The 23,872-nt window shown below is 36.3% G+C and overlaps 1 long non-coding RNA gene across 1 annotated transcript; it reads left to right on the top strand.

Moving 5' to 3' along the window:
- Positions 1-3,046: 3,046 nt before the first annotated feature.
- Positions 3,047-19,285, top strand: LOC131522545 (uncharacterized). Its single transcript, XR_009266555.1, has 4 exons — positions 3,047-3,135; positions 11,805-11,911; positions 18,025-18,093; positions 18,592-19,285. It is a non-coding gene; the product is annotated as an uncharacterized LOC131522545 (long non-coding RNA).
- Positions 19,286-23,872: the final 4,587 nt, after the last annotated feature.

Below are 23,872 nucleotides of genomic sequence, written 5' to 3'. Positions count from 1 at the left end.
AAAATTAAATAATTATATAAAGAGATATTTTGAAGAATCAAAACTTGTTCATTGGTTAACTGGAACCATATATGTGACCCTGCATCACAAAACCAGTCAAAAAAAGTAGCACGGGTATATTTGTAGCAATATCCAAAAATACATTGTATGGGTCAAAATGAAAAAAATTTATTTTATGCCAAAAATCATTAGGATATTAAGTAAAGATCATGTCCCATGAAGATATTTTGTGAATTTCCTACCATAAATATATCAAAACTTAATTTTTCATTAGTAATATGCATTGCTAAGGACTCAGTTTTCTCAATATTTCGATTTTTCTGCACCCTCAGATTCCAGATTTTCAAATAGTTATATCTCGACCAAATATTGTCCTATCCTAACAAACCATACATCAATGGAAAGTTTATTTATTCACCTTTTAGATGATGTATAAATCTCAGTTTCGAAAAATTGACCCTTATGACTGGTTTTGTGGTCCAGGGTATAATATATAATATAATATATTGGATTAGGAACATGTTATAGTGAGATTGGTTAACTGACAGCTATGAATTTCTATAGATATGTGCTGAACAGCTTGTTTTTGACCATTTCATTTCAGAGATTTAGGTATTCACACACATCAATCTTGTATTGTTACTTGTAAGTTACAAAAGGTTTTCGGAAAGGATTTTGGAAAAGGAGAAATAAATAATTATATAAAGGGATAGTTTGAAGAATCAAAAGAGCTAAAAAAAAAAAATACTAGAACAAGAGTTTTTCTTCCTCCATTTATCTCTCTCTCTCTCTGTGTGTGTCTCTGCTTGAGTGAAGGTACATTTCAGTCAGCCTGATCTCCTCTCACTCACAGTACAATGAGAGCTGTGCCCATAATGGCTGCTGGAATATCAAGCTACGGGGGGAAATGAGAAAGCAGCATCTTATGGGCTCATTCATCAAGAACTAATTGAGGCCTGGGTACTCTCAAGTGCTGATAAAAACGGAGGAGTATGTGTGTGTGTTTGCTTTTGTGTTTTCAGCTGGAATGCGAGTGTGTGTGTGTGTGTGTGTGTGCGCGCGCACATTGCCAGTGAAGAGCAGAGGAATTCTGCTCCACAAGAGATGTTTTCCTGGTGGAAGTGACTGCGTGTGTGGCGGAGTAGCATGCGGGCAGAGGACCAATGGGGTTGCGGGGGGTGCGTCGGTAGCTCTGCATACTAAACGGGTCGGGGGCTACGGAGGGAGTGAGGGGAGGGAGGTGGGGGGCAGCATTAGACCTGCTTCACTGGACACCTCATCTGGGGCTGGAGCTATTGTGCTCTACTCCACCTCGCTGTATTGATTCCACCAGGCGGGAATTCTGCGCGTCTCTCTCTTTTTCTCTGTCCTCCCTCCCTGTTCCCTCCTTTTACACTCTCATTTGCTCTCTGCCACCTTTTCCTTTTCCCCTTCCCCTTTCTATTTACCTGTTTCACTCTCTTTCTGCATCGCTCGCCCCGTTTTTTTCCCTTCTCCTCCTCCAGGGCCGTTTGACAGCAAGTCTTTGGAGCCTGAAGGATCATGTACACACACATCACCTTTAGCCACCTTTCAGTCGATGCTTATTGATTTTGATATCACAATGAAATATATTATTTTCCCTGCGCTGGCCACTCTCGATCCTTTTCTTCCTCCATCCCTCTCTTTTCCGTCTAATGTAATCAAGAACCAAAACTGTTCCACGTTCCTCTGACTCAATCAAATTTACCTGCCCCTTGAGTATGTGCGCTCGCATATACGTGTGAAGCGAGGCGATGCGTCAGGTGCAGGTGTGTGAGTGTGTACACATGTGCTAATGTGTAAAAATTTTTTTGCAATTTTAACAGAAAAATTATCCTAAAAATGCTACCGTTAAAACCTGTTAATTGGTTAACTGGAACCATATATGGTGAAAAATATTAGATTTTAAATCATGATTTTTGTCGGAAGGTGTAAATGATTAAAGTAGTTATGTATTTTAATGCTATCATTACGTACATTTGACATTCTTTGTTCTTCTTATTATATATATATATATATATATATATTTTAATATTACAATGTTTATTTTAGCATTTAAGATGGGTTGGTTTAATCTGTCTATCTATCTGTCTGTCTGTCTTGTCTTGTCTGTCTGACCATTTGTCTTTATTTTAGAGTCCATATTTCTTACAGACTGTAAAATGGTACAAATTATTATTTTAAATAAATTTTTAACCATATATTTTAAATGATAATTGTGTGTGTTTGACAGGGAAATCAGCATGCACATGGTTATAGAGGCTTGTGTGTCTCTCGGGTAAATGTTCTAATGTGTGTCTGTGTGCAAGTGAGAATGTTTGTAAAGAGTGTGAGTGTGTGTGCATGCGAATGTCTTTCTGTCTCTCTGTGTGTGTGTGTGTGTGTGTGTGTGAAGTGATTGTTTGTTTGTATACAGCTTCAATTTTTCCATCACTTGGTCTATTATGTCTTGAATTTGATATTGATCTGATTTGATATGATGTCAATACGATATTGACTTCAAGTCCTTTTCCTATTGGAAGAGGTGAGTGTATTCATACATATGAATAAGCTGGTAATTTAATAAGCTTTTGGCAATTGTGTCATTTCAAGTTAAAATGAAAAGGAAAATCAAAACAATTCTTACTTTAATAACTAGTGACGCTCATTACTGTTGCAATTGTGTATTGTTACACATCATAATTTTATGCACAAGGGATAGATTAATGAACAGATTAATCAGCTAATGGTTAGAGAGAGAGCAAGGCATTTTTTTTGTTTCACAATGTTTGTGTGGTAAGAAATCTCACAAACACACATCAGTGGGGTGTAGTGGAATTTTGGATTTAGCCCAGTATAGAACACCATTTCCCTTACACTTATCAACAAACAACCAATAATATATTTTCTATATTAACATACTATAAAAAAACAATGTCATTTTTATATGACCAACATGGATGATGTCCAGGTGAGCTGTGTTGTAATTATTTAAATGATTACAAAATAAATGTTGTAATTATTCTGTTCATTTTCAGTTTGACCCATTCAGGCCGGACTGGTTGCATATGACTCATTGATAGTCATAAGGAGGCTTCCTGTCATGTGACTTTTTGCCTGTACAGTGAGCTCAAGGTAATCTGCCTCTCTCCGAAACTTTATCCAGCGGTGTCGCTGTAGAATTGTATTTTTTTATTTATATATTATTTATATTAATTATTTTTGTCCTGAGGGAAAGGGGGAGTCTGTTTCCCTTTCCCTCTCTGAGAAAACACCCCTGACACACACACACACACACACACATGCTTGTATTGATTTGCTACCGTGCTGTCACTGCGTGTCTGTGCCGTACATCTCTTAGCTGCAAATCATGATTCAGAACAGGATTGGTACACACAAAGACACCCGCGCAGAGACTCAGTGGTGTCAGTGGGAGGTGTGTCGTCTTAAGCTAACCTCCGCCCTTCGGGATATGACACTGGAAGACAAAGTAGGATTATCTTTTCTTTCAGATCTTCTGTTGCAAAGCCCGAACAAAATAGCAGCTAAAGACAAATGGTTTAATCAGAACAGACAGTCCAATGTTTGATACACGTTTCTGTGTATGTGCACTTTGGAGGTAACACTAAGTCACTGACACATGTAGGCAAATGGGGTGGTGATTCTAACACTGACAGGGATGTAAGGAATCAGTTAAGAATACTGCATGTTATAATGTGTTCCATAGAATGTTGTGTTGATTTCATGAATTTGTGAAATTTGTAATTGTTTAGTCATATGATTAAGAAATCATGAATTATAACATTTATTGTAACTATGTGTTGCTCTGCAAATTCTAAGGTGTTCTGGGATTATATTATTATTATATTGTTTTTTTCTTTTCTTTTTTTCCATGTTTCAGTTTCTAGGAGGTTATGGTTGGTTGCTAGGATGTTGCTATTTTTTATTTTTGGTTCAGAAGTTTGGGATCAGTAAGATTATGTGTGTGTGTATATATGTGTGTATATATATATATATATATATATATATATATATATATATATATATATATATATATATATATATATATATATATATATAGAAATCAAAGAAACCTAGAAATCATATATATATATATATATATATATATATATATATATATATATAGAAATCAAAGAAACCTAGAAATCATATATATATATATATATATATATATATATATATATATATATGTATATTAAGAGATCAATACTGTTATTCAGCAAGGTGAAAGTAAAGAGATTTATAATGTTACAAAAAAGTTATATTTCAAATAAATTCTTGTTTTTGATCTTTCTGATCATAAATCCAGAAAAAAAATAATAAAAATCACAGTTTCCAAAAATATTAAATCCGGGCTCACATTGTGCGATTTAAAAAAAAAAAAAAGTCCTTTAGAATTGTCAGACTGTACGAACATGATGATCATGTCACACTCAATTGTCATTAATGTCAGACTGTACGACAGTCAAGACGAGTGTGCGCAAGAAAACTTGTCCAGAGTTTTACATTATCAACCTATACACGTCCAGTGACTGCAAACTGCATTGCATGCGGGACTGAAATGTTGGCTATCATGAAAAGTATATGAACTAGGGGTGTGCAGCGGAGCCATTATTTGTATCTGTATCTGTATCTGTGACAATCTCAAAATTATTTGTATCTGGATAGATTCGGAAGTGGGCGTGGCTTAAACCGGAAGTTCGTCAAATTACATGAAAATACCATTTTTAATGCAAATCTGTTCAATTCCTAGTTTTCATTTAACAAATATGCCTTGTATAACTAAAGAAACTATTATTTTTTTATTAAAATTATAACTGTAAATATCTTCTATTTAAAACTTTATCAAAAAAGAAAAATAACTTTATTCTTCTTATTTTCCAGTGAAACTTTGTGTACAAATTTGACAAGAGACACGCATCCATAATCTTAAATAAGAGCTTTAGTAGAAAAAAAAAAAAAAAAAGAAATAGAAATGGAAAGAAAGTGTTCAGTAGCCTATCATAGCAGAATGACAATAAAGCTTGCTTGAACTTTAAGTAACTTAGATCATGTGTTGCGGGAGTCTGTGATCATTTACGAGTTTTTTTTTATCAACAGAGCGCAACAAATAATTTGGTCCCTCCAAAAGCCTTGATCAAACATTGCTTTTCTTTGTCTTGTGTAATTAAATGTAATGCGTTTTTACACTCATTCACTTTACACACATCCAGGCCCATAGCCAGCTATGAGGTCCAGACCTCCGTAAATGTTTCATGTTCAAAAATAAAATTTGAAAACCTTATGAAAAATTATTTAAAATCATGTTGCTGAATAAATGCATGTGGCTGACTCGCAGCAGCTGCGAAACGCAGGAGTGAAGGAGCTTGGCGCAAGTGCAGCCTCCACTCCGCTCCGTCATGTTGCCAGATCTAGTTATTTTAAGCGTCGCTGGACTTGTTTTAATACTTAATGTAACAGCGTTAATAAAGTAATTAGGGCATTAATAAAGTGGGAGGATGAAGGTGGAGGTTAGAGATTCCTTTTCCTATTTGCAAAATACAAGATTTAAACTTATTTTGGTGCATTTTTCAGGAGCTTATTGTGTTTGTTTTTTGTAGCAATATCTGGCAACATTGCTTCGCCGGCACTGACAGCAGCAATCAAAAAAGGAACGCGCGGATAGTTTATTGCTGAGGAGACCACATTTGTTAGACAAACGCAATGATCACCATGATATTATCTGTACGAAACTGTGTCAAACGCGATCAAAGCAATTATTATTGCACAAATCTTAACAACCGCAGACCTCACTAATGTAGTGCTGTTCCAACAAACTCGTGATTGTGTCTGCCGAGTATTTTTTCGGTTATTCGGATAAATCCGTTATTCGTTTTGAAGACATTATCCGTGCCTTTCCGAATAAGGTACTCGGCTTCGGGCACATCCCTAATATGAACAGCGTATTTAAGAACAATAGTGTATGCTCTACACACCCACATGAAAACAGCGGCGCAACCAGTAAAATAATTCTCTAGCATTAATTCTGTTAATAGCTTGTCTTGAAAAACTGAGACAATTTGACATTCATCGTAGGGGTAGTCACACTGCAGGACTGTGCGCCAAATCTTCTGACACTGCCAGAATTTCGTCGGAGGTGAAATTTGATCGCAACAGCCATTAATCGGCTGTCGGTGAACATGTCAAACCAGCGATCAAAGACTACGGATTTTAGCCTAGGATTACAGGAATCTTTTAGGATTTTCTAAATTTGTCTCAGACGACCAAGTCGTGGCCAAAATCGCACAGTGTGAACCGGGTTTAAAGAAGGACAACCATTTTTCAACATTGAAAATAATAAGAAACATTTCTTGAGCTCCAAATCCGCATACTAGAGAGATTTCTGAAAGATCATGTGACTACTGGCTGCTAAAAATTAAATCACAGGAATAAATGACATTTTATAATAGGCTATATTAAATAGAAAACTGTGATTTTAAACTGTAATTAAAAAAAATACAATATTACTTTAATTTTGTATTTTTGATCACATTACTGACCCAAACATCTCATGAACTGATACGTATTAAGAATATATTTCTCTTAAAATTAAAATTTTGTGAGTATAATACCATTGTATTTTCTTTGGACAAAAGTTTTCTTGCACAATTTTCAAGTAAAATCGCAAGTAAATTTATCTTGTTGTTTTGCATCTGAAGTAAATTTATCTTGTTTAGGGAAATAGATATTTTTACTGGAAAACAAGACAGAAGTACAAATTATGATAATTCACCAATAAACGATTAGAACCTACAGACTACATCACTGAAGTGTGATTGTGTACATTCACGCGTGCTTTCACAGCTCATTGGCTGTGTTGTGTTTTGGAGGGAATGACACTCACTGGCCACGTAAAAATTCTTGTGACGGGGTGAGCGTCGGAGTCAGCATTTTTTCCCCCCTCTGTTCTCTCCTCCTTCCTCCCCCCTGCTGTTTAATCCATCCAGCTGCTGTCACGGCAGGGGAGCAGCCAATCTATCACGCCATCGAGACACATTCTTCTCACCTGCTCTGCGCCGGCACCGTGCCGTACCGGCCCTTTAATGAACAGCCAACATGATCCCGGCTGACAAGCAGGAAATGGATGCAATAAAGATTGTTTCTGCATGCTCTTTGCATTCCTGATAAATCACCTTACTGTTCGACAGACACCAGCCAGCGCCGTGCACAAATCTGATTTCACGCAGAGAGAGAGAGACACTGAGAGAAGGGGCATCGGGCCAGGAGGGGTCAGTTCAATTTAAACGCAGACTGGCTTGGACACGGAGCCCATGCGACCGCTGATTGCATGTGTGTATGTGGTGGGAAGTCCTGTGTGATGGACCCGTGACACACCTTGCACCTCACATCATTTCTTTGGACGCAGCGGGCGGCTGCATCTGCACACCTGCAGCTTGAAGTCCGGGCGAGGGGTTTATTCAGTCAAGCAGACCTGCTCTGTCCGCTTTACTCTCTGCAGCTCTGCGGATGATACAGTCACACGCCAGCCCTGCAACCTTGGACACTGCACTGTAATGAAAGATGAAAGCAGGAGAGGGGCACGTAGGGTGGAGAGAAGAACAGGGAGGGGGCGTGAGGTGTGGGGATGTAGTGAGAGATGAGGAAGAGATGCAGATCTCTGGGCGGGTAATTTATGATCTAATCTTATGCAGCCCGTGCCTGCTGTAAGTCACACTAGGGAGAGAGAGAGAGAGAGAGAGAGAGAGAAGTGGTGTTTAAAGAAGTAAGGTTGTAGAGTTTCTGAATCTTGAAGCTGAAAGGTTTAAACAGATAGTGGAGCCTGAGAATGAGTCATTAACTCTTTTAAATGTAGCGAACTAAGCTGTTTAGTGTAGGTGCTAAACAACTCGCTGTGTATTTTTAGTTCCTAACTTGCCTTAAAGTTAATATGAATTCAAATTTGAACCTATTAACTTCCTTAATGCATATTCTGTGTATCAAAATGTAGCTACTGACTTGCTCCACCTTTGAAATGACTTTCGTTTTCAGATGACATTTTTTTTAACCCACTCCCCTCCAATCATAGATGATTTATTCAGTAGAAACTTCTTAAGATCCATCCACTTTCTCAAAGGATTTTTGAAGCTGTATTTAAATTTTATATATATATTAGGGGTGTCAACGTTAAGGCGTTAACGCATGCGATTAATCAAAACATTTTAACACATTAATATTTTTTTTTAAGCAAATTAATTGCTTGACAAGGTTTGACCCCAACTTCTTCCCGTCATCGCAGCGTGGAAGGTTATCTACCACTGTGTGATGTGACTACAGTGAACCAGTGTTGCCAGAGTAGCGGCACAAGTGGGCTATTTTGAAAATACAGTCGCGGGAAAAAATTACAGAGCTGTGGGTTGCGGTTTTTTGGGCTACTTTTATAATGTACCGCGGCCGCCCGAAGTGTACAGCCTATATATTTACAAATAAAAATTAAAAATGATCCTTTTACTAATGTGTATTATATTTGGAATGTATCCCTGGCCACTTAAGAATGGAGAGGCGGTTGTAACATCAAACAAAGTGAGTTTCAGCAGAGCATACATGTTAAGGCTTTTACACAGCAGAAATAAACATGACAACAGCCACTATAGATTATATAAGATAATAAACACACGATTACGATAGGATATGGTTTCTATGTGATTTTCTTGAGTTGAATGTGTACATCTATGCTAATTTTTGCAGAGATATAAAAGGCTATAAATAGCATATTTGTGATCGTAAAAGGAAGTTATTACAAACACTCGATGGTGGTTTGAAGTGCGTTCTGAGGAAAAGTGTATATATTAATCTCATGAATTGTTTTATGTAGCATGATGCTAATGTTAGCTCTAATGCACCTGCAGAACAGGTCCAATTCTTCTTCATAATAATGCATTTTGTCATAATGCTTCATGTAAGGTCGCAAGAAAATGTTTTGTTGTATTTATTTAGAAATACTTTTGATGATAGTGGGGTAAATGTATACTGGGATTGAATCGATGTGGCTTGGTAAACGTTCTATTGCCAGTTTAAAGGCAGATAATGGCTGAAAAAAACCCCCCCAAAAGAATAATGATAAAAGAATAATAAGGATTATGTCTCATACCTGGCAGAAGTGTGAAAGGTTCTGTTTCCTTAAACTAGTTTGTCATGCATTTCTTTTTCATCATATTCACAGGTAAATCCTAGTATTTTAAATTTGCGATTAATCATGATTAATCACAGTCACATACAAAATCACATAGAAACCATATCCTATCGTAATCGTGTGTTTATTATCTTATATAATCTATAGTGGCTGTTGTCATGTTTATTTCTGCTGTGTAAAAGCCTTAACATGCATGCTCTGCTGAAACTCACGTTGTTTGATGTTACAACCGCCTCTCCATTCTTAAGTTGCCAGGGATACATTCCAAGTATTATACACATTAGTAAAACACATTCGGTCACACATTCGGTGTGTGTGTGTGTGTGTGTGTGTGTGTCTGTATGTATATGTGTATGTGTGTGTGTGTATATATATATTACACATTAATAATCCATTACATTACACATTTTAGGTAATATAGTTAGACTACTTTTTGAACTACTTTTTGATTACTTTTGACCTAAATCGTTCATCAAATTGCTTTAAATAGTACGATCTTGTACCATATAAAAATACAAAGAGTAATAACATATATTCCATTTGTTGTTCCACTGACTAATGACTGATATTTGTGTGACTGTCCACAAAACTTGAAGACTTTCTGAATGTATATAAGCAATAGGCTATTTTAGACAGGAAAATTTAAAAGATGAAAAATAAAAGTTAGGAAGAATCAATAAATGATGAATAATTTATTGCTATTGTGTAAATAACATGTAATCATGTAATCTATAAAAAAGTAACTGCAGTCTGATTATGAGTATTTTAAAATGTAATTTAATCTAATTACAAGTGCTTAATTTTTGGAATCTGATTATGTAATCCGCACTCATATATGTACATATATGTATGTATGTATATGTGTGTGTGTTTTTAAAAAAATATATAAATATGTTTCACTCAGAAATACTTCAGATTACAGAAATAGTGCTGGGTGGTAGTATGGGTGAAAAACTGTTATATATATATAATTAACATCAACATAAAATTAAAATTGTTCCTGGATGTTTCTGCTCAGTTTGTGAATAATTTTATAGTTCACAATTGTATTTCATTGAATTTATTTTTTTTAATCATAATTAAATAAAATGAAAAATTTTATACAATTCGTGATTTTTGAAAAATTGAGTTAATAATATTGCCCTTTTCATTCAAAATAAAAATATTTTTCAAAATTGCTTTATTTTAAAATGGTTTTTGTAATCTTCCCTTGTAATCTTCCCCTGTAATTTTTTTTTCCAAAATGTTTTTTTCTCCAGAATTATCTTTTGTAAACTTTACAGTCCTAACATTAAAAAACGAATATGTTTTGCAAAATATATATTTTGTTCAATATTTCTTCAAATTTCATAATATATTCATATTTATATATATATATGTTTTTCCATATTTTTCATATATATTTAAATCTTGATTTTCAAAATTGTATTTGTAACCTTCCCTCAAATGTTCATAATAATACTAATAATAATAATTTAAAAAAAAAGTCACGCAGAGACCTGTCATACAGACACCACTTTTTATGATCCAATTAATTCCCAGTGTATAAAATCAAGGCCCTATTCCCCCTCATTGAACATCCTGTCAGAAAAACATCACATTAATGGAAGTAAAATGAGTTGTGACCGCCGTTTCATCTTGACTTTACCTGCTCTAAAGGGTTAAAGAACTGCCCTCGGAGGACTGCATTTTTCAGATGTTGTGTCACCACAGTGTCACAGTGCGCTTCCATCTCCACTGCTTACATAGCACACTAAATGCAGTTTTCTATATGATTGTTTATCATGGAGCAAAGGAAAAAGAGACACAGCGTTCTTTGTCTTCCTCCGTGTGCTGTTCTCCTGAGGAGCATTCAAGAAAATTGATATTGGCAGCACTGCAGTGCGTGTAACGGCGGCCATATCGACTGTGCGCGAGTGTGTGTCAGCGACTGGCAAGGTGGCGTGGGAGTCATTGCCACACTCTAGGGGCCTGGAGCTCATTTGAATGCATCCCAACACTATGACACCCCCCTTCACTGCTCTCTCTCTCTCACACACACACACACACACACACACACACATATACACAGACAGACAGAGTACTCCCTCTACCTGTTTGGGCTGCCATCATTTGCATGAAATAAGATGGAAATGGAGCCCTTATTTATTTCAGCAGAAATGAACTGTATTATTAAGGGCACCATTGTGCAAAGCACCGGCCGCTATGAGAATACATTACCCTGGCTATTTCTGGAGCGCTCCAGTCACACATACTGGCTAATTTACTCCATTCTCTACTCATACCGCTACTTTGAGGGGACCGCCACTTGGGTGCATTCATTGGAGTGCGTATTTGTGTGTGTGTGTATATGGGTGGTTGTAGTGTTGAGACAAATCTTGCTCGTGTGTGGGCAGCGCCGGCATGTATGAGTGTGTGAATTATGCATTTCGGCTGTGTGTTTGAACTCAAATCATCTCTAATTCAGTGACATCACCCTTTTTATCAACCAACAGGTTCATTCTTTTCACCTCTGTGGCCTGTGAACAGGAAGAGCACACACTCACCATTTCCTGTTGTTCCTTCTCCTCCTCCTCCTCCTCCTCATTAATGCTGGCTGTTCTCTCCCCTGCAGGAATGGTTTTAATAGTACATTGGCTGAACTCTTGGTGGATGTTGCTCTACCTGTGATCTGATCTAGAACTGGCTTCTTTTACCTGCAAACTAGCCATAACATAACAGGTATGCAATCCATCACTAGATATGTTTCCATGCAAGTTGTGAATTTAATTCTTGTGAAAAATCTGAATACAACAAAACAGTTTGCGAATAAAGTTGCATTTTAATCAAATGCCAATGGGCAGGTAAATTGACACATAATAGAAATAGTAACTGTGGATGCCACTGTGGCTATTTCATTAAATGAAATAAGTGACTTATTTCAGTTTTGATAGTGATTGAAATAAAAGTAATGTTACTTTTTATGCGTGTATAGGAATTTAGATTATGTGCATGTCTTCTTACAAATAAAAATATTTATCTAAAAAAAAAAAAAAAGAACTTTTTATGCAAGTTTTGGAAGAAACTTTTTAAGTATTCATCTATTTATTGAAATGGCCAAAACGTTGCATAAAAATACATGGATGGTTATTGTTTTTTGTTTAGACCAGGGGTTGCAACCTTTATCTGCATGACATCTGGGGCAATGATTGGCATGCAAGCTATAAAAGAGAAAGAGATTAATATTAAATAAATTTAGTTTATTTAGTTGTTTATTTTATAAATGTTAATTTCCCTCATATTTACAAACCAATTTGGAACAATAATGAACAAGAAAAATACAAAATGGCACCTTATGTCAAAAAGCTTGCTGACCGCTGGTTTAGCAAAAAAATAAAAATAATAATAAAATAAAATAAAATAAAGTGAGCAAAGGGAGAAAAATACTCTGCAGATGTGAATGCTTTGCCAACCACTGCTATTCAGACATTTCTAAACAGGGACATTTCACCAAAAAAGGGACAGTTCTAAAAGGGACAGTTAACCAAAAAAATCAATTTGTCATCATTTACTCATCCTTAAAGAGATAGTTCACCCAAAAATTCAAATTTGATGTTTATCTGCCCTGGGGGTATCCAAGATGTAGGTGACTTTGTTTCTTCAGTAGAACACAAACAAAGATTTTTAAAGGGGTGGTTGATTGCGATTTAACTTTTTTAACGTTAGTGTGTAATGTTGCTGTTTGAGGATAAACAATATCTGCAAAGTTACGAAGCTGAAAGTTCAATGCAAACGGAGATATCGTCTTTTTAAATTCTGGAAGTTTAACGCCTACAAAAACGACTGGTAAGGGACTACAACGAGCTGCTTCCCGGGTCCGTTACGTCAAGAACCCAGATAAACCCCGCCCTCGGGAACATGTAACGAAGGGGGCGAGGCCATGCTGCGCTGCTTTAGAAAAGAGGAAGAGAAAACTACGGGTGCACGTAAAAATCGATTTATATATAAATCGTGATTCTGTCTTCTAATGATTCTAATGGATTCACAAGTTTCAAAACCAATGTTCTAGCATCGGTTCTTAATACTGTTGCTCGCATAGCCCTGCTCTGCATCTCTCTCTCTCTCTCTCTCTCTCTCTCGCTCTCTCTCGCTCTCTCTCGCTCTCATTCAGATTATCAGCTCGGTGAATACACTTATTTTCACATACTGTAGCTATGAGAAGCGTTATACATGGACGCGCGTGCTGTTGCCGTACTGTATTAAAGCTTTAATCAGAATAAAACCGTATATTAAAAGCTAACAGAAGCAGTAGCATTTACAAATAACAGCGTATCTAAAAGTATGAGACAACAACAAACAAAAAACGTGCTCTATAGGCGGTTTAGCCAATCACAACACACTGGGCCAGCTAACCAATCAGAGCCCATTGTGTATTTCTCAGGGAGGGGCTTCATAAAAGCAGGAAATGATCAGCGTGTTTAGGGGAGAAGTGACAGAACGGTGTGGAATAAAGGTAAATTTTGTGAAAAATAATGTGTTTTTTTAACAAATGAAGCATTAACACATGTTAGACTGCACCCCATAAACACAATCAAGCCAAGAAAAAAAACAGTCAACCACTCCTTTAACTCAAACCATTGCAGTCTGTCAGTCATATAATGTCAGTCAATGGTACCTACGGCTTTGAGAGAAAAAAAACCATACACAGACAAAACCAAAACCAAACCTCGTGACGATACATTGAGGTCTTTAGACACGAAAAGATCGGTCTGTGTAAGAAACTGAACAGTATTTATATCGTTTTTTTACCTCTGATCCGCCGCCCGGTCCAAGTGGTACCTCGTTCTCACAACAGCCGGCGCGTGACGCGTCTTCTTCTTCTTCTTGCTTTACGGCGGATCGCAGACTTATAAGTGCATTACCTCCACCTATCTCTCAAATGGACCATTGACACTCCTAATTGAGATTGTAGATAGAGTGTCAATGGTCCGTTTGAGAGATAGGAGCTCAGGACAGTTGGACCGGGCTGCAGATCAGAGGTAAAAACCGATATAAATACTGTTCAGTTTCTTGCACGGACCGATTGTTTCGTGTCTAAAGACCTCAATGTATCGTCACGATCCGCAGGGTTTAATTTGGTTTTGTGGTAACACTTTATTTTAGGGTCTCTTACTAGTTGCTTATTAGCATGCATATTACTAGAATACTAGCCATTTATTAGTACTAATTAAACACATATTAATGCCTTATTCTACATCCCTAATCCTACCCAATACCTAAACTTAACAACTACCTTACTAACTATTAATAAGCAGCAAATTAGGACTTTATTGAGGGAAAAGTCGTAGTTAATAGTGAATTAGTGTTCCCTATTCTAAAGTGTTACCGGTTTTGTCTGTGTATGTTTTTTTTTTCTTTTTCTCTCAAAGCCGTGGGTACCATTGACTGACATTATATGACTGACAGATTGTAACAGTTTGAGTTAAAAATCTTCGTTTGTGTTCTACTGAAGAAACAAAGTCGCCTACATCTTGGATGGCCTTGGGGTAAGCAGATAAGCATCAAATGTCCCTTTAAGTCATTACAAACCTGTATGTTTATTCTGTAGAACAAAAAAATGAGATATTCTCTCAGCCCCCCACCCCCCTCGCTCCCTAGCTATTTGTCTATACAAATGGAAGTTAATGGTAACCATAACGGTTTGGTTTCCAGCATTTTTCAAAATATCATCTTTTGTGTTCTGCAGGAGAATTAAAATCACACAGGTTTGGAACTATTAGGATGAGTAAATTCTGACCTATCCCTTTAACATTCTGTTACTGCTAAGGTAACAAACCTCAGTTCTCAAGGGGTGTTAGAATTACCTCCTAATATCCGTGCTATGAAAATGTCATTATTCAGATAGCTAGTTATAAATATAATTAATAGTTTAACTAGATTTAATTTACTCAGCAAGATTCTCTTGAAACTGCTGCTTCGTCATGTCCGAATTTGACCTGAAGGAGAAAATTGACCATAGAAGAATAGCTACTATGGCACCCTTGTGGCAGTGCTGAGAATGTGGTGCATACTTGGTTGCATTCTAACACATTTCACGTACATGCTTAGAGTGTGTTTGAAGCTTTAATGTTTGACCAAGATCTACCCGCTGTGTATGCACACACACATATGCACACACACTGATTTGTGGCTGTTCATTCCTTTACGGCCTTTCTAATGGAGTTTATTAGCATCTGAACAGCATTTCAGAGCATATGAAATCTGTCCTTTTTGAAGGGTGGCACTTTTCAATCTGGATCTGAACAAAATAGTCTTATTAGGAGCCTATTAAGCTGAGAACTCACATACACATTCACAAAGAGTTTGATAAACATTACTTGGTATTTTCCAAGTGAAATATAAGACATCTGTGATGTACTAATCTCTGGCTGACAGAAACAGCATCAACTTTTAAAGACATAATCTGCTCTTAGACGGCTATTGCACTTGTCTCATTTGATGTTCTTATATGGTACACTCTTTTTTTGTTGTGTGTGCCACATTTGTGAACATGAGTTAGTGTGCTTAAATCTATATATGTGTGTGTATGTGTGTGTCTGCGTTTGCATTCAAGTTTTGCTGCGTGTTTAGGGAAAGCAAAAAAATCTTTGCTCATGAACAACATTTTCACTGTATTGATGTTTCTGTGGCTCTTTCAACCTCTCTGCAAAATTCAGCCAATATCAAGTTATTACCATTGATCAGAGGCAATGGCAGATCTTGACGTGAAGACCATTGGATTAGATGACACACAGCTAAACACCAAAGTCTTTACGCTTCCAAATGGAATATTTGTCTCGTAATTACTGTAATAGCCTAAAGCCCATACTAATGTACTGAGGCTTTTAATTGTGGGTGGACAGTTTACATGTGGTACGTATTGTTGAAAAGAGAGTCTTGCCATTGTTTCCTTTTGTATTTCATGCAATAATTACTAGTTTACTAATTTGTCGTTTTGATGATGCTGTTTTTTAAATGCATTCAGTACAGGCATAATCTGAGGCAACTAGAGGTTATGTGCAATGCTTAAGGGCACTACAGTGAAAGGCTGTAGATTTAAACCCCATGTGGCCTTTCAATAACTTCTAGACATACAGATATAAAAAAATTAGGGCTGTTAAGGTTAATGCATACAATTAATTGAATATGTTTAACAGAACATAATATTGATTAAATGTTTGTGTCATTAACATGTTTATTTAATTTTACATTATAATGGTTTCATGGTTTCATTTTGTTATTTTTTTGTTGTTGATTTTAAAAAGTAGTAATCATACTGTAAAACCTCAAAAATAGGAAAAAAACCCAAAAGTAAATTTTTTATATATATGATTAAGTCCTAAAAAATATGGCAGATTTGCATTTAGTTCAGCGCATTTCCAATATATTTTAACAAAATTTGAAAAACATAAATTTTAATATCTTATGTTAATTGTTAAAAAATACATTCAAGTGCAGAATCCAATAATAATAGTGATGTGATTATTGTATTCTCGCAGTATAATTACCAATAACATTGTGAATTTTATCCTATAGAAATTAGTTAAGCTTTGAGCATTTTGAGTTGACATTCAGGTGTATATTTATTTATATTCACATTTACATTTAATCATTTAGCAGACGCTTTTATCCAAAGCGACTTACAACTGAGGACAATAGAAGCAATCAAAACAAACAAAAGAGCAATAACATATAAGTGCTGTGACAAGTCTCGGTTAGTTTAACGTAGTACACTAAGTAAGGTTTTTTAATAATAAATGAAAAGAAAACAAGTAGATAGAATAGAAAAAGAATAGAGAATGCTAGTGTTAGAGGGTCAATTTAAAAAAAATAAAAAATTGAAAACAAGTCAAAAGAATAGAGAATGCTAGTGTTAGAAGGTCAGTTTTTTTTATATAAAAAGTAGTTAGAATAGAAATAGAATAGAGAGTGCAAGTGTTAGAAGGTTGTTTTTTAAATAAATAAAACGTAAACAAGTAGATAAAATAGAAATAGAACAGAGAGTGTTGCAGGGTTAAGTTTAATTGAAAGAGATAATATGTTTATTTATAATGCAATATGTTATTTGGCAGGATAATTTGTTCCAAATTACTGCAGTTCATTAATAGTCCATTTTTCTAAGGGTGGTGAACATAAAAAGTCTTAAATATTTGAATATAAGTTGATTGTCAGCTTATCGTGTTAACTTAATTAATTACTTATTAATTAAAATTTATTTGTATTAAAACTTATTAATTAAAATAACGCAATTTAAAATATTTTAACACCGTTAACGGACTGGCCCCGCCCCCAGACCTGTATGTCATCTTACATTTCATATAGTTGACTGTTGACAAATATGATGCAGGGCAACAACTCTATAAATGCAGTTATGCCCTAAATTTCAAGATATTGGTGCCCTGTATGAGTTTTTGCCTCATATTTATATCATACAATAAGCAATATCACACGAGCAGGGACCGCAGTATAACACAAGTTTAAATACACTGCATGTATGCTTGTTTGTGTGTGTAATTCAATGCATTTCCTGTGTATTTTAATAAAATTTGAGTGATATAGAAATTAATATGAAATTGAAAATTGTGAATGCATTAAAGTAAATATATTATGATCAATTGATTAGTCCCCATTTAATATGTTTGTGCATATATTGACGTTTATCTGTATACCAAATTAATGCACACTCATAGGCATTAATTTGATGGTCGTGTTTATTAATAATATCATAAGTAAAGTGTGTATATCAGCTTGCGTGCACAAGCATGCCTTTATACGTGGGTGTAGTGATGGATCGTGTTGGCTTGGTGTTTACCTAGTTGGTGATTTGGAAGTGCTCGTGGCAGAGGCGTGGAGCAGGCCAGGATGGATGAAGTTGCCAGGGCTGAGTGAGTACACACGGCCCTCATGCACTCCATCATGGCCCTAGCTGAGGCTCATCGCCCCCCAGAGGCCAACACTAGAGCTGTTAATGCCTTTCTTAATTACACAACTTAGGAAACTGCCATTATGGCACAATACTGTCACTAAGCTGGTTGGAGTATTCATGTTGAGCTAGTTTGCAGTTAAAGAATGCTCAAGAAATGATTAATTGTGAGTAATTGTGAAAGTTATTTGTACTGTATGACGTTGTGTAATGTTCAAAAAAAACAATACAAAGATACAAAGGCTATACTCTATAGTGTAGACTGTGAGTTTTAGCCACGGCCCTGCTCTCAGCCATGTGAGTGTGTTTAGCGCGTAATGTGTTATAAAAAGAGCTCGAGAGAGATTTTGTGTGTGTGTGGTTTGTGTATGTGTGTGGCGGTAGGGGACAGGAGGGGCAGAGCAGAAATCAAATCACTTAATTGCTGCATTTTTCATCTCCATCTTTTGTTTTATGGCAGAGCGGGGCTCTAGAGTAGCTGCGTGTGATTCATGGTTGTCAGGCAAGCAGCGAGCAGCGCCATCCCTCACCAGACAGCGCCGGCCCTGCACCACACCAGCGCTATTACCCAGATGAATATGACTGCTCTGCTCCATACTCCCCAAAGCCCACACACCCAAGGAGCTAATGCTAACACTGAGCACAGCTTCTGGGACAACAAACTGTGTGTGACAGAGGAAGGAAAAGAAAGACAGAGATAAACAAAGAATGCAGAAACACTAATTAAGACATTTCATGACATGATCTGCTGTGTGTACAAACAGGATAATTCATGTTTTGGTTGTAAAACGGATAGTTGTGGTTCTTGATGCTGATTGGTCAACACACTGGTGAAACACCTGCTAGCTACTTGGTGAGGGCATCATGTGCCACCAATGTATTTTGGTAAGCACCCCCATGTTCAAATCCTGACCAAATATATCAGTTATCTAATGAACAAAAATGAAATTGCAATTAATGTGTAATCATCATTCTTTTTCATTTTAAGAAAGCAGATTTTATATTTTGATTTTTGCAGATTTTTTTGTTGTTTGGGTGACGTGAGGGCAGAAAGATGATCTGCACAAGAACTGACTTGATTGAACTGCACAATATAACAGAACCATATCAAATACCCACTGATATTAAGATATCGATATTGATCCATATTGAATCTACACAACCGTTCAAAAGTTTGGGTAAAATGTGTTTGGTAAGATTTGTTTAATGTTGCATTTATTTGATCAATAATACAATTAAAACAGTAATATTATTACAATTCAAAACAACTTCTATTTTCTATCTGTTGATTTTTTTTTATAACAATGTAAATCTTATTGTGACTTTTGATCAGTTTAATGCATCCTTGCTGAATAAAAGTATTTAATAAAGTATGTAATTACTAAAATAATTACTAATTAATTTAGAATTTTAATGTAATTATTATAAAAGTAACTTTGTTATAAAACTACAGCACTGTTATATTTTGAAAGTATGACTATATTCACAATATACCATGACCTCTCATGTCAATATGCACTTAGTTTTTTTATTTTTGTATTTCTGTAAACTATAATATCTAGTTTTTCCAAGAGTTAACAGTTGTGGTGTGGTCTGTTGCTTTGAGTCAGTCTTCAGGTCAGGTAGAATCTGCTGTGAAGGTGCTTCTCTTGTTTAAATCAATAGGCTTGTCATTCTGAGCGGTGTCCTTTTTTCTTCAGCGAGCTCAACTCTCACACACTGAGAGTGTGGAAATGTGTGTGTGCCAGCTGTGAACGTGTACAGCAGGGAGAGCTGGTCAGTGCAGCAGCTTTCATCAGCCTAGAAAGAGAGGGAAGGGCTTTTGTCAGTGAGTTTGCCTCCCTTTTGGCTTCGAACACGCAGACGCTTTAAGAGGGAGAAACCTCTGTGCTGGGTTCAGTTCCCTTCTTTTCCCCCTCTTTTGTTTGTGATAGTACTTCACACAGCATGGCAGTTGTTTATTTGAATTTGGTAGAAGGTTCCGGAGCGTGTGTGGTGAAGGATACTAGAGCAGTTTTACATATTCATACCTGCTCCTGCAGGACTCAATGGTTTTCCATTCATCTCAGTGCCAGTTGCTTGCCTGGTGCAGGACAGCCCAGAATTTTGCATATCTTGGCTTTTTCACTTTAGAATTTTTTTGCACCAATAAGCTGAGCTGTAAATGCCATGTGTCTAATGACTCTGAAGTGTCATGTTAGTGCTGATTGGCTGATGGAAGTGTGAGTATATGCACAGTCATGAGCTGTGGCTTCAAAGGCAGCAGACGAGGAGAAACATAAGTCAATTTCATGCTTTAAACAGCCATCCAAAGAAAGCCTTTCTGTCTCTCTCATTCCCTCTTTCAAATATCTCATGGAGGGGTGAGGACAGATGCTTGCTGTGTGTTTCAGACTTCCTGCGTAGAAGGAAAAGATCCCATCTCCATTACACATATTTACCTCAAGACAGTGCTTGATTCAGATTTCTGGTTTGATGACAGTAAAGGCCATTGCACACAGAGTCCGAAATTTTCGGGCAAAATTTTCACACGTTGAAAAGTAAATCCGACCTCACGTTGTGTAAGTCATGTTTACACACTGCCTCTGAAACTTTCGTCCGTCAGAAAAAAATTTGGATCGGGTTCGATTTTCTGTGTTTTTCACATCCATAGCAATCATTTTGAGAGGTGTTTTGATAATTCAGAGCCACCATACAAGCGAACGCGAATTTTTAGGATGATGAATACGAAAAAACGTATACGAAAATTTCAGAGTCAAGGTCATTGCACACTGAGTCCAAAATGTTTGCAATAAATACGACCTCACGTTGTGTCAATCACGTTTACGCACTGCCTCCAAAACTTTCGTCCGTCATAAAAACAAAAAATTTGGATCAGGTTCAATTTTTTACGTTTTCGCATCCGTAGCAAGCATTTTGATAGGAAAGGATGACAAATACAAAAATTTCGGACTCAGTGTGCAATGACGTTCAGTGTGCAAGGACCTTAAAGGGATAGTTCACCCAAAAATGAAAATTGTCATTAATTACTCCAAACCCGTAAGACCTCCGTTCATCTTCAGAACACAAATTAAGATATTTTTGATGGAATCTGAGAGCTCTCAGACCCTCCATAGACAGCAAGGGTCCTTACACGATCAAGGTCCAGAAAAGGAACAAGGAGATCGGCTTGTTGATGATTTCTACATTGTATGTACACTTTGATTTGAACGAAAACAACGTATCCGTGTGGCGCAGCTGACACAGAAGAGCATACGCTGTTTGCGTTCTTTTGCGCACAAAAAGTATTCTCGTAGCTTCGAAAAATTACAATTGAACCCCTGATGTCACATGGATTATTTTACCGATCTCCTTGCTACGTTTCTGGACCTGGTAACACTTTAGAATACTCTTCCTTCGTTAATGAATAACTACACAGGAACAAGTGACTAATGCACTATTAACATTGTAGTAAATACTATTACCTAACAAGAAACTCTTACTCTAGAATACTTAGTAAGTAATAGCGCTCAGTTGAAACTGGTAGTTCACTATTAGCTAATCAATAACTACTATTTTTTCATATATATCCTGGAGAACTACTAAGAACTACTGTATACAGGTTCATAATTCAGGTTCATAATCTAAAATGAAGGTCATGGTAACCCATTAGTAATGACTCAAGTATTACCAAATCCTTCTAAAGGAAATATTAATTACTTGGATCAGTATTCTAAAGTGAAGATCACGGTAACCCACTAGTAATGATTTAAGTGTTACCAAATCTAGCAAAAGGAATTATAAAAACCTTATAAAAACCTCAAAAGTTTACAATGATGTAGTACCACCTGAATAGTTAGTATCCAGTACTTTACAAAACTCTCAAAAGGTTACAATGATTTCAGTCATTACTAGGGAGGTATCATGATCTTCACTTTAGAATACTGATCCAAATAATTAGTAATTTCTTCTGAAGAATTTGGTAATACTTGAGTCATTACTAGTGGGTTACCATGACCTTTACTTTAGAATTAATTATACATTATGTATTATTTATTTTAATTATGAACCTGTATACAGTAGTTCTTAGGGAGGTATGAAAAAATAATAGTTACTGATTAGCTAATAGTTAAATACCACATTCGACTAAGCACTATCACTTCCTAATTCATTAATCAGAGTTTCTTGTTAGTTACTAGTAGTTACAAGAGTGCTAATATTGTGTTATGCATGTGTTCCTTTGTAGTTATTCATTAATGATGGAACAGTATTCTAAAGTGTTACCCTGGACCTTGATCATGTAGGGTCTGAGAGCTCTCAGATTCCATCAAAAATATCTTAATTTGTGTTCCGAAGATGAATGGAGGTTTTACGGGGTTTGGAACGACATGAGTTGAGTAATTATTGACAGAATTAAAATTTTTGGGTGACCTAACCCTTTAAGAGTTGGGGAGTAACTAGCAATAGTGCTAGTGAGTTTTTAACAGGACAGCTGTTTTCAAAATAGTGTGGCTTTTCCTGTATGAACCTACTTTTTCCAACAATTAGGAGTGTAGTTAAAGCTAAAATGCTTAGTTACAGTTTTAGTTGCTCATGTATTGTGCACACCAGTGTTGTTATTGTTAACTAAAACAAATGGGGAAAAAATCTTAATTGAAATAAAATATACATATTACATGTAAAACTCAAACTTGAAAACTGGCTGAAATAAAATAAAATTACTAAAACTGAAATAAAAATAAAACTTAACCTACAACCCGAATTCCGGAAATGTTGGGACGTTTTTTTAAATTTGAATAAAATGAAAACTAAAAGAATTTCAAATCACATGAGCCATTATTTTATTCACAATAGAACACAGATAACATAAATGTTTAAACTGAGAAATTTTACAATTTTATGCACAAAATGAGCTCATTTCAAATTTGATGCCTGCTACAGGTCTCAAAATAGTTGTAACGGGGGCATGTTTACCATGGTGTAGCATCTCCTCTTCTTTTGAAAACAGTTTGAAGACGTCTGCACATTAAGGTTATGAGTTTCTGGAGTTTTGGTGTTGAAATTGGGTCCCATTCTTGCCTGATATAGGTTTCCAGCTGCTGAAGAGTTTGTGGTCGTCTTTGATGTATTTTTCGTTTAATGATGCGCCAAATGTTCTCTATAGGTGAAAGATCTGCAGGCAGGCCAATTCAGCACCGGACTCTTCTACTACGAAGCCATGCTCTTGTAATAGCTGCAGTATGTGGTTTTGCATTGTCCTGCTGAAATACACAAGGCCTTCCCTGAAATAGACATCGTCTGGAGGGGAGCATATGTTGCTCTAAAACCTTCATATACCTTTCAGCATTCATAGTGCCTTCAAAAACATGCAAGCTGCCCATCCCGTATGCACTTATGCACCCCATACCATCAGAGATGCTGGCTTTTGAACTGAAAGCTGATAACATGCTGTAAGGTCTCCCTCCTCTTTAGCCCGGAGGACACGGCGTCCAACAAAGGTCTTCGGCCTTATCCCTTACACACAGAGATTTCTCCAGTTTCTCTGAATCTTTTGATGATGTTATGCACTGTATATGATGATATTTGCAAAGCCTTTGCAATTTGACGTTGAGGAATGCTGTTTTTAAAGTATTTCACAATCTTTTTACGTACACTTTCACAGATTGGAGAGCCTCTGCCCATCTTTACTTCTGAGAGACTCTGCCTCTCTAAGACATCCCTTTTATAGCTAATCATGTTACAGACCTGATGTCAATTAACTT

Source organism: Onychostoma macrolepis, chromosome 16 (genome assembly GCF_012432095.1).
Source record: "Onychostoma macrolepis isolate SWU-2019 chromosome 16, ASM1243209v1, whole genome shotgun sequence".
Classification (NCBI taxonomy): domain Eukaryota; kingdom Metazoa; phylum Chordata; class Actinopteri; order Cypriniformes; family Cyprinidae; genus Onychostoma; species Onychostoma macrolepis.
The sequence above is the reverse complement of the archived record's forward strand: the minus strand, read 5'-3'. Positions and strand labels throughout refer to the sequence as shown.